Source organism: Pseudophryne corroboree, chromosome 2 (genome assembly GCF_028390025.1).
Source record: "Pseudophryne corroboree isolate aPseCor3 chromosome 2, aPseCor3.hap2, whole genome shotgun sequence".
Classification (NCBI taxonomy): Eukaryota; Metazoa; Chordata; class Amphibia; order Anura; family Myobatrachidae; genus Pseudophryne; species Pseudophryne corroboree.
Genome location: NC_086445.1, coordinates 1,024,728,489 through 1,024,740,912, shown reverse-complemented (window position 1 = coordinate 1,024,740,912; position 12,424 = coordinate 1,024,728,489). Strand labels below are relative to the sequence as shown.

The window sequence follows — 12,424 nt, the reverse complement described above, 5'->3', positions numbered from 1 at the left end:
GTGTGCATGTATGTAATAAACTTATACTTTCACGGTGTGTGTGTCCTGTTTTTTTGGGGGTATTTTTTTAGTAGTAGTACTACAGGTACCAGCGGGCCCGGTGTTCCACCGCATGCTGGTACTTGTGGTTCTCCAAGTACCAGCTTGCGGGGGAGGCTTGCTGGGACTTGTAGTACTGCTACTAAAAACAATATTCACATTTTGTAAACAAGGCTATCAGCCCCCCATCCGCCGCCCTTGGATGGGGGGGACAGCCTCGGGCTTCACCCCTGGCCCTTGGGTGGCTGGAGGGGGGGACCCCTTGATTTAAGGGGTTCCCACTCCTCCAGGGTACCCGACCAGGGGTGACTAGTTGGGTATGTAATGCCAAGGCCGCAGGGACCACTATAAAAGTGTCCCCCGGCTGTGGCATTATGTACCTGGCTAGTGGAGCCCGGTGCTGGTTTTAAAAATACGGGGGACCCCTACGCTTTTTGTCCCCCGTATTTTTGGAACCAGGACCTGGCGCAGAGCCCGGTGCTGGTTGTTGAAATATGGGGGAACCCCTGTAATTTCCCCCCCATATTTTGTCAACCAGGACCGGCTCAAAGAGCCCGAGGCTGGTTATGCTTAGGAGGGGGGACCCCACGCAATTTTTTTTTCTGTTTTTACACTAAACACACCCTTTCCCATAGATAACCATGCACAGATCTCACTGATCCGTGCATGGTTATCCAAACTCGACTGGAAAAAGCAGGTCTATTTTTTTGCTGCTTTTTTTAACGATTCGGAAAAGAATAGACCCGCACTTGAGCCCTCAGAGACTAACACCCAAATACGAATGAATAGTGAATTCCCGTATTCTATGAAATAACAGCCGCATTTGACCGATGGTCTATTCATTCGTATTTGTGAACGTTGTCATTCAAACCATTACGAATAGTCCAAACACTGCCGAGATTTGTGCTTAGTGAATTCGCGGATTGGGACTTAGAAAAAACAAAACACAAATCGGCCAAACTCGGATTTTAATAAATACTGGCCCTTGTGAGTGTGATTCGGGTGCAGTTGAGCTATTTTTTCCTACTACATCTGCAACCAGAGTGTGTGTGCACAATCACAGTACTGACTGAGATGCATGGCCTCAGAAGTGTTCTCAAAATGTACTGTGTGCTCCCGGGCGGTGATTGGGATGGGGCTATTCACTAGAAACATAGAATCTGACAGCAGATAAGAACCACTTGGCCCATCTAGTCTACCCTAAGCACATGTACATGCACACACTTAGAAAAGAGAAAATGCAGGTGCACACTCTAAACACTAAGAACACTGCTACTCAGAACAATTATAATAAACTCTCCAATTTAACAAGCAGTAAAATTGAGGTTCTTAGCATAATTTTGGCCAAACATATGGGCCCACCTACCACGACCATGTGACCTTATCAGGTAGTTTCCTAACATTCCTAAGGTTCAAGTCTAGAACGCGGGCCCTCCCGGCCCAGCACAACCCAACCGCCCCAAGGCATCACAGTAGTAAGAAGTAGCAGTTTAAGGCTTAAGGTGTTACATTAATAAAAAGTAGCAGCTGAGTGCTGCAAGTGTTACATACGTGAGAAGTAGCAATTAAGGTGTTATAAAGTGTTACGTAAGTAAAAAGCAAATTGCATGCTAAAAAGTGTTACATTAAGTGTTACAATAATGATGCCCCGATCCAGCCTGGCCACACCAACCCAGGGGGCCCCAAACCCATTCCTAATACTGACATATTATATAAATGTATCCAGCATTTACCATTCATAGTGCCTATTCCAATATGTAGTCTGCAAATGCAAGGAACCTATACTAATTAAAAACACCCAAGTACAGGTGGGTGGGGTGCTAGTCCAAGCTGAAAGAGTCTCCGCCTGCAAGTGTACACACATGTACACAATATAGAATATAGAATATATGTAGGTGGGGAGGGGGGCTAGACTGCGCACCCTAATTTTAAACATAATAAGATGTGCTACTATGCTGAGACTTGTAGTACCACACAGAAAAAAAGGAGAAAATGCAGGTGCACACTCTCAGTAATAAGAACACCATGTTAACTTTTACTCCATGTTAAATTACAGAGTTTAGTATGATTGTTCTGATTAGCAACATTCTTAGTACTTAGAGTGTGCACCTTCATTTTCTCTTCTTCTTTTTTTTTGCGTGACACTACAAATCTCAGCTTGGTAGCACCTCTTATTATGTTTAGAATTATTGTTTGCAGTCCAGTGAAAGGACTTACAGAAAACTATTTCCAATACATTGTCAATTGTTACCTCCCCCCCCCCCCCCCCCTTTCCTCCCCACAGGACTCAGATGCAACATTAACTGTTCCCGCCGAATCCGACACCATCAGCGCTGATTTGCACATACACTGTGATTTTGTTTTATTATGCCAGTGATAACAGACAGTGCCCTGAATATAGAAGTATAAATATACAGAAACATAAGGATAATACTTCTATAAACACAGGCGACAGGCAGTTCAGGATGAGCCATGAGATTGAAATGTAATTACGGAGAATAAATATACAGGGGGCGCATGTTTGTAGTGCTGGTATACAGGCTGATCCGGCTGCTCACTCGCAAAGCCCATTATTATCCCTGGTTACAGATCTCTATGTCCCAGAGAAATAAACTACTGCAGAAAATGCATCTCCGCAATGCACGGAGTATGATAAACCAGACAATATAAAGGCGGACAAATCAGCAGGACGCTCGGAATATATTCAGAGACCACCGTCTCTTCCTCCAGGAATAAAAGAGTTTGCCTTCTCTTTATAGACAGGTTACAAATCCTTGTACAAAAACCATTCAGCTCAAAACCTTAAAACATAAAAAACTGCTTATAAAATGTGATCCAATTAAAGTGAATACAAATCAGAATACGAAGCACCGCAACCTTCAGTGAATAGTGCAATAACAATGGGAATATTTTTCTTTCAGGATTATGTGACTTTCTTTGTATCCCTGAACAAAAAGTTAAATGTATGAGCCTCATATCATATAGAGCTAGAGGTACGTTTACAACTATAATCTTTCTATATCCATGTGACAGTTACCTCATTCTGTGCTGCTAGGGACCCTGTGCCTTCCTCTATATAACTCTCAGACTGTAATCTCCAGCTGCCTCTATTCCTCTCCTCACATCATGTCACTGCCCCTGTCACATACTGCCCTGTTCTAACACATCGCTTCTCTCCTGATATACTATGTGCTGCTGTGGGACCCTGCTCCTTCACTATATGTAGATGTTTGCTGTATGTGGATGGGCGGAAGATGCATTGTTGCCATCCACTTTTGTCATATAGGAAGTGTTTGTTATACAGGAAGTGCCTCTGCAGTCATTGTTCAGCATGATTGCAGTGAGTAAAGACACACTTCTGCAGCTCTTCAAAGTCCTGTGGTGATTTGCACACAGACCACTTTACATGGTGTCAGAAGTCTGGCAGTGATGGCACAAGGTTTCTGATGCATAGATCCGCTGGTTTTCAATGGCGCCATTGCGGTCGCATGGCTCATGTTCAAGAAAGAATGGTGCAAATGCTGCTGTACCGGGCTCTCAGACAAATCAAAAAAGGTACAGGCATATAACTTGCTCAACCTAGCTGGGGCTAAGGCTTTTCATAAGGAGGGGGAAGATCAGGAGGGTCCAGAAATACAAATCAAAAAGTTTTAGGAGCTAAGCTTACGAGTAATTTTTTTTAGAATGGACAGACATACTTTTAACAATGTTGTGGAGAGCCTCTGAGGGTATCCAGTCATATGCTGCCAGATTGTAACTACTAGCAACGAACTGTGATTATGGTGCATTAGAATGTGAGCTTATCAGGGACAGGATTGTGTGTGGGATTTATAATGATGTAACTCGTGCTCACGTAGAAGTGAGAAGGAATTAACACTGGACACTGCTATATGCATATGCATGCTGCATGAGCAGTCCCATGAAACTGCAATGGAGATGAAAAGACAATCTATATGCGACCTCCAGCAACGTGTGCAGCTACATACACGCCATTTGAATTGCAGCGGTCGATATTCACACAAATGCCACAATTGTCCAGCTTTCAATAAAAGCTGCAATGCTTGTGGCGAACAAAATTATTTTGTATGCTGGTGCAGGTCCAAGGCTAGAGCTGATGACAGACAACCTTATACTGCACGGTCCAGCAGTCTGCCGCACCAAGTTCTCACTGTAGATGCTCCTCCAGAAAACACCGGAGACACCGGTATCCACTGCGAGAGTTTTGACCTCAGTGCAGAAAAGGGTGAAATATTTACCACCATAATAGATAAGGAGACAGATATTGCCATCAACCTTTAAACTCCTCCAGTGCAAATACCCCAAAACAGCTATTGATTGTTCTCACACTGTGAATTTAGTTGCTTCCGGTGGTCAGGTAATCAAGATCATGGGCGTAGCCACAGTGCAATCCACAAACTTCCACATGCCGTTTCATATAGTGGGCAGTAATGACAAACCGCTCCTAGGTTTCCGACAGCATAAGTGCTGTCTCATGTGTGTGTCATTGTCGTGGGACAGGATGCTTCAGAGTTAAAAGACTTTGCTGATCTGTTCAATTGTAATACCACCGGAAAACTCACAGTCACCTATAACGTGTTTAGATGAGACTGTTTCTCCCACAGTGTGTGCTCCCAGACTCTGATCACGACGGACAAAGTTATAGCAGAGTTAAATCACATGACAGCAATGGGCATCATTGCTCCATTGATAGAAGCAACACCGGGGTGTCGGCTATGGATGCTGTAGTAAAATAGATGTTTCGGTACGTAATCGGCATTGACCCTGAGCATCTGAACATAGCTCTGATGAGACCACATCACCCACTCAGGACTGTGGAGCAAGTGACAGCTGATATGCCAAATGCAAAGACATTTACCACTTTGGATGTCAAAGGTGGATTCAGGCAGATCACGCTGGACAAGGTATCATCCATGGTCACCACGTTCATGACACCTGTGGGCAGATAAGCCTTCATCCATAGGCTCTATGGCATATGCAATGGCAATGAACTTTTCCAGAGTTGCAATGAATACCCAAATTATCCAAAGCTACCATCTGGATGTGGTGTGCAAATGTGGAAATGACCTCCATGTTGCTCACACCTTATCACATGCTCTTCTCCCGGACTCAGGTGTCCCTGATGCTGGATATCATGGAGTTCGATGTCTTCTCTGCCAGGTCCATGGAAGAGCTCTGTGGTGCCACATTAAGGGATGACCTCTGCCAATGGCTGCCTCATGTATCCTGCACGGCAGGCCTTCTTTCTCCAAGAAACTGTGTTGTGAACTCAAGTCTTTCTTCGACTTCCGCGATGAATTAAACCTCCTCCTGCACGGTCAGCATTTCATGATAAGTTATGCCCTTCAAAGTTTCTATGCTCAGCAGACCCACCAGGGGCACCCCGAGCATGAGGCCAACATACGGCGGGCTTAGCATGCCCTGTTTTGGTCCTTTATGGTTAAAGACATTGAGCGGATTGTCTCTGCCTGTGCCCCTGCAATGCTTTATGTGCCCATTATGCCAAGGAGATGTAAACTCTCCATGAGCTTCCTGACCTCTCTTGGTCCATTGTTGCTTCAGATCTCTTTGATTGGAAGGGGAAAGAGCACCTTGTGTTAGTGGATTCATATTCCAGCTGGTTCTAGATAGATTTGCTTTCCACTAACAAGTGCCAAAGTCATTAGCAAAATGAAAAGACACTTTTTTGCACATGGCATACTAACCAGACTACTTACTGACAATCCATGCAGTTCATGAGTGGTGAACTCCAGACTTTCATCCGTGAACGGGACATCTCACATGTCACCAGCAGTTCTAGGGGCCTTTGAGCAGGGATGGGTAGTGGTGACACAATCAGAGTGGTGAGGAAGTATTCTCTACCTGCCTTCCAGCCAGACGGTGAGTGACTGTCATCGTGCAGATTGGTGTATGACTGGAGCTATCCACCAATCAGAGTGCACACAGCCATTCGCTGTATGGAAGCATGTGGAGAGACTGTTCAGGACTGCAGCAGGAGCATGTTAATGATTGTTTATTTAATTGCTTACCATGGATGGGTGTGTGGGGCCCCATTGCATTGCTTTGCCCAGGGCCTACAATTCTGTTAAGACCAGTCCTGGCTATCCACAGTCCAATGGACTAGCAGAAAGGGCAGTATGTTCTTTGAATCACCTGTTAGACAAATGTTATAGAGATGGTTGTGATGTGTTTATGATGCATCTTCCATCCAGGCGCACCTGCACCACCATTCCTTCTACCAAGTTCAAACTTACATAGTAACATAGTATCTAAGGTTGAAAAAAGACAATTGTCCATCGAGTTCAACCTATTTGTGTTCTCCTATGAAGGATTATTTTATATAAAATTTTGACTGAAGTTGATGACTGCCGTTACGTTTTACCCCTCTTTTTTTATAATAACCATAGTGCGTGACTATGCCCCGTAACCGTGGATATCCTTATTCATTAGGAATTTATCTAACCCATTCTTAAAGGTGTTGACAGATTCCGCCATTACAACTCCCTCAGGCAGGGAATTCCAAACACGTATCGTCCTTACCGTAAAAAAGCCTTTACGCCGTATTGTGCGGAATCTCCTCTCCTCTAACCTGAGCGAGTGTCCACGAGTTCTCTGTGTTGATCTAACCAAAAACAGGTCCTGCGCAAGATCTGTATATTATCCCCTTATATATTTGTAGATGCTGATCGTGTCCCCGCTTAATCTCCTCTTTTCCAGTGTAAACATGCCTAGTCTTGCAAGCCTTTCCTCGTATTCCAGCGTCTCCATACCCTTAATTAGTTTGGTCGCCCGCCTCTGAACCTTTTCTAGCTCCAGGTTATCCTTTTTGTAGTATGGTGCCCAGAATTGTACACAGTATTCAAGGTGTGGCCTCAAAAGTGATTTATATAACGGGAGTATAATACTCTCATCCCTAGCATCAATTCCCCGTTTTATGCATGCTAATATCTTATTAGCCTTCTTTGCTGCAGTCCTACTTTGGGTACTGCTGCTTAGTTTGCTATCTATGAGGACACCCAAGTCCTTTTCCAGTACAGAATCCCCTAATTTTACCCCATTTAGTAGGTAGGTGTTATTTTTGTTCTTGTTACCACAGTGCATTACCTTACACTTGTCTGTATTGAAGCGCATTCTCCATTTTGCTGCCCAAGCTTCTAATTTAACTAAGTCGTTCTGAAGCGACTCAGCATCCCCCTCCGCATTTATAACTTTACAGAATTTGGTATCATCTGCAAAAATTGACACCATGCTCTCTAGACCTACTGTTAGGTCGTTAATTAAAATATTGAACAATAGCGGTCCTAATACTGAGCCTTGCGGCACACCACTTAGCACTTCAGTCCAATTTGAAAAAGATCCATTAACCACAACGCGCTGCTCCCTATTATCTAACCAGTTTTTGACCCAAGTGCATATTGTGCTTCCTAGCCCTGTTTCTTGTAGCTTGTAGATAAGTCTCATGTGTGGTACAGTGTCGAATGCTTTGGCAAAATTTAAAAAGATTACATCCACCTCTTTACCCTGATCTAGGTTTGCGCTTACTGTTTCATAAAAGCCAAGTAAGTTGGTTTGACAGGATCTGTCCTTCATAAACCCATGTTGATTCCTTTTAATGACCTTAGACCAAAAGTTGAGAACAGCTTGCAAGACACTCTGCAGAAGTCCAGTCCTGAAGAAGTCCATGTAGAGGGAGCAGAAAGTGTATTCGTAGACCAGGGAATTTGCAGCCATGTTACACCCCTTGGTCCAGCACCCTGGGCAGAGGTGGCAGTGACACCACCCTCCATACTGCCCTACACCAGCTCTTACCACTACACACACCTTCCATCCATCACTTAATGGTGTCCTCCTCCTCTTTTAGATTTTCATGCCAACAATTCATTATCAACAGAGGCGCTGTATATCTCCAACACAAAACGGCACAAGGCCTGCTGGACAATAAGGTATCAGCACTCCAATGGATACGACGGCGGCATTTGCATCACCATGTGGGCCGGGCAATATCTATGAAGATACCAATTGGGTCAGCGCACCCCAGCCTCCCTGACATCACCCTGCAGGTAAGTACGCACCCAGTAGGCAACTGTGCTTTTACCTTCATGGTTAGAATATGTCTCTGACTTAATATTCACCACAGTAATGTTTTTTTGTGAATTTTGGGTTAAAATAAAAATAACTGAGCAAAACAAAATAGACAATATTGTATATATGCATGTATAAGCTTTATGGACAAGATTACTTCTAACAACTGAATAAAATAACATTATGACCTCGGTCAGGTACCTTGTTTTATCCAATTCAAATGTCATCCTTCTGTTACATACATTTTGTTTCTCTGCTATACATAAATAAACTACATTTGTATCCATTTATGGCCCTCATTCCGAGTTGATCGGTCGCAAGGCGAATTTAGCAGAGTTACACACGCTAAGCCGCCGCCTACTGGGAGTGAATCTTAGCTTCTTAAAATTGCGACCGATGTATTCGCAATAATGCGATTACTAACTACTTAGCAGTTTCAGAGTAGCTCCAGACTTACTCTGCCTGTGCGATCATTTCAGTGCTTGTCGTTCCTGGTTGACGTCACAAACACACCCAGCGTTCGCCCAGGCACTCCCACCGTTTCTCCGGCCACTCCTGCGTTTTTTCCGGAAACGGTAGCGTTTTCAGCCACACGCCCCTGAAACGCAGTGTTTCCGCCCAGTAACACCCATTTCCTGTCAATCACATTACGATCGCCGGAGCGAAGAAAAAGCCGTGAGTAAAAATACTTTCTTCATAGTAAAGTTACTTGGCGCAGTCGCAGTGCGAACATTGCGCATGCGTACTAAGCGGATTTTCACTGCGATGCGATGAAAAATACCGAGCGAACAACTCGGAATGAGGGCCTATATACAGAATGTGCAGAATTTGCATCTAATTATTCTGTTACCACTAGGGGGCAATATAATACACAGATTTGAATATACTCCTGCTGCAGAATACTGGTTAAGTTGTGGTCCTGGAGCAGAGCTATACAGTGCTATTGTAATTGTACGGTACCTTCATCTCTCCCCATAAACTTCAGTTTAGACATACAGTAGGGTCCAATTCAGACTTGGACATTGGCACGGCAGGGTCTTTTGTTGCAGTTGTGTCTGCATTATTAAGCGAATGCTGCCTCTGGTTGTGGACACCCAATTGCAGCATCTTAAGTCATTGGATTCTGTCCAGCGCATACTTGCCTACTCTCCCGGAATGGGCGGGATGCTCTCGAAAATCGTCTGACCCTCCCGGCCTCCCGGAAGAGCAGGCAAGTCTCCCGATTTTTCAAGTCCCCTCTGCCCGGCCGCCCCCTTAGTGAGTAAAGTGGGCGGTCCGGGCAGTCGATGATGCGATTCTTGCTGAATCGCCTCATCATAGCCACGCCCCCTGCTGTATAATCCCAGTAATCACGGCATTACAGAGCAGGGGGCATGGCTTAAATGATGTACCACGATAACCCCGCCCCTGTTCCACCCTTGCTCCGCCTCCACCCCGCCCCCTATGCACATCATAGCCCTGCCCCGCTCCCCTGCTGAGCCGACCTGGCTGCTCTCTCCCGGAGAGAGCAGCCAGGATGTCGACATGTATGGTCCAGCGTGTCACTGGTTCTGCGCCTTGTGTCTGGACCAGTGTGTGCATCTTCTGACGCAGCTTCCCTGGAAACGGCTGCATGAAAACATCGGCCGTCCTGAGTAACTTCAGCTGCGTGAATTCCTTGAGTATCCTGAGGGTTATACAGATGACCGATAGTCCTGCAGAGGGATCCGATATTGCGTCATCAGATGTAGCAGCCGATCACAGAAGCTGGCATTCTATTTACACAAGTCCAAATGCGCATCTTCTGAGCGACCTGCGTCCATCTCTGTATGAGGCTCACAGTTTCCTGCACTCAGTAACCATTAAGCCTGAGATATCCGAATGGTTCTGGCTGATAGTAAATCTGTAGTAGTAAACTCTAAGGAGCAGTTTGCAATTTAAAGAAAACCCACAAATACCCTCAATGCTACTAGCAAAGTCTCAAAGCAACGCCGCAGTTTGGAGATCTCGTTGGGACTCTCATAAAGCAGTGGTTTGGCAGATCACATGGCAAACTCCTATCGGGGCTGCCAAGACATATGGCTGGCTCGGAAGATACAGGTGAGTGTGGCAAGTGGTGCCGAGAGGCAGGGGGAGCAGGTATAAATTACCCGGGCCCAGGCTGCTGGAGGGGCCCGGGTCCGCTGACCTCCCCCCCAAGGACATAAGTACTCTGGCCGGCAGGCGACGGTGCCATCCACCCGGTGATATCTTCTGGAAGATGGAAACGCACATAGAAATCATAGGAAGTCTTTGCTCTCTAGTGGCCAGCGTCATCTTCTCAAATATCACTGGGAAGATGGAGCTGTTCGAGGAGGAGAGACCCGCTTCCAGATCAAGTAATGTAGGAAGCGGGTTTCCTCCCACCAGCACCCCTATGTTAAAAAGCCCCCCCCCCCCTATATTAAAATGGCATCCCCTCTAATGGAGCACGCTTGGCGGCCCCACAATTATTTTATTATTCACTTATATTTATACTAAGGAAATAGTCACGCCCACTTAAAAAGCCACGCCCCCAGGCCTTTACCGTGGCCCAGTGTGGCTCTCAACGGCCCCGAGTGTGGTGAAATAATCAACTGCAAACTGCGGAGGGGGGCATGTCTCCTCCCCCACATCTGGCCCGGGTCACACAGATAAGCCCGAACCCGAGTATTTAGTACCCCCTCTATACGTCACCCCTGACCACCGCTGAATATTTTAAAAATAAAGAGGTGATAGACTAGATAGGTGATAAACTCCATGTGGTTTCGATGGTCTCATCTGGCAGACAGGGTTATGCAGTAAATGTAGCCCCCCCCCCCTCTAATATCTATACCAGACAGAGTGCTGTGCAATATGTGTTATTTATTTTACACTATAACAGGTGGTCCCGAAAGCACTGATGCCTCCTCGTGTTTACACTTTTATCGGCAGATAGGGAGCATTACTCTCCATACCTCCCAACTTTCCACTCTAGGGAGTCAGGAGCTGCCGTGGTTGAAAAGGGGCGGGGAATCGGGAGGCGTGGTCAGGACCTTGCGCAATGGGCAACTTTTCCACTGGCTCACTTCTTCACCCTTTTCGCTGCTTTGTGAATAGACCCCTAAAAGAGCAAATGAAGGACTTGGGAGAGATGTATCAAACGGGGACAGATGGCGAAGCTGTAGCCAGGGCCGTAACTAGCGCTGTGCAGAGTGAGATTCCAGTCCGATGTGCAGACAGCAGTGGTAGCTGTATACAATACGGCAGCGGCGGATTCAGTGGTGGGGGCACATGCTTGGTGCTCTCCCTGTCATTTGGAAAAATTTTTAAGTATTTGTAAAGAGCCGGGAAGCGCTGCAGCTGTACACACGCATACTCCGCCCCCTCCCTCTGCCCACAGTGTCTACGGCGTTCTGGCAGGGGGGGAGAGAGCAGAGAAGTTAACACGAGGACAGGTCCAGCAAGCAGCAGCAACGCTGATCAGACATCCCAGCAGCAGCAGGTGCAGCACTGCACTATACTGCATGGGCACCTGAGGCAGTGACTGTACCCCCACCCAGTCCAGGTCAGTGCCTTCAGTCACAGTCTAGGGGAAGAAGGGAACGGGGGGGGGGGGGAGGGGGGGGTCTCTCCCTGCCGTAATGTGCAAAAAGGGGACTCGCTGCTGTAATGTGTAAAAAGGGGACTCTACCTGCCGTACTGTGAAAAAGGGGAACCTAACTGTCGTACTGTGTAAAAGGGGGACTCTAACTGCCGTACTGTGTAAAAGGGGGCTCTACCTGCCGTACTGTGTAAAAGGGAGCTCTAACTGTCGTACTGTGTAAAAGGGAGCTCTACCTGCCGTACTGTGTAAAAGGGAGCTCTAACTGTCGTACTGTGTAAAAGGGGACTCTAACTGCCGTACTGTGTAAAATGGGAATCTATCTGCTGTACTGTGTAAAAGGGGGACTATAATGCCTTACTGTGTAATAGGGGCATCTAACTGCCGTACTATGTAAAAGGGAACTCTACCTGCCGTACTGTGTAAAAGGAAGCTCTACCTGCCATACTGTGTTAAACGGAGCTCTACCTGGCGTACTGTGTACAAGGGAACTCTAACTGCCGTAATGTGTTAAAGGGGACTCTACCTGAATATGGGGGGGGGGGGCGCCGATGCTGTTTCTTGCACATAGCGCTATAATGTCTAGTTATGGCACTGGCCGTAGCTAGTAGCTGTTATTTATCTAGTGCAGTCTATAAAATAACAGCTATTGCAGAATGAGGTTGGTTGCTATGGGCAACATCTCTACCTGTCCACTTCTCCCCC

General features: G+C 46.2%; 1 protein-coding gene across 1 annotated transcript in view; it reads right to left on the bottom strand.

The window, feature by feature from the left end:
• Window positions 1-12,424, bottom strand: part of STYXL2 (serine/threonine/tyrosine interacting like 2) — a 161,718-nt gene that overhangs the window by 112,355 nt on the left and 36,939 nt on the right. The window lies entirely within an intron of this gene.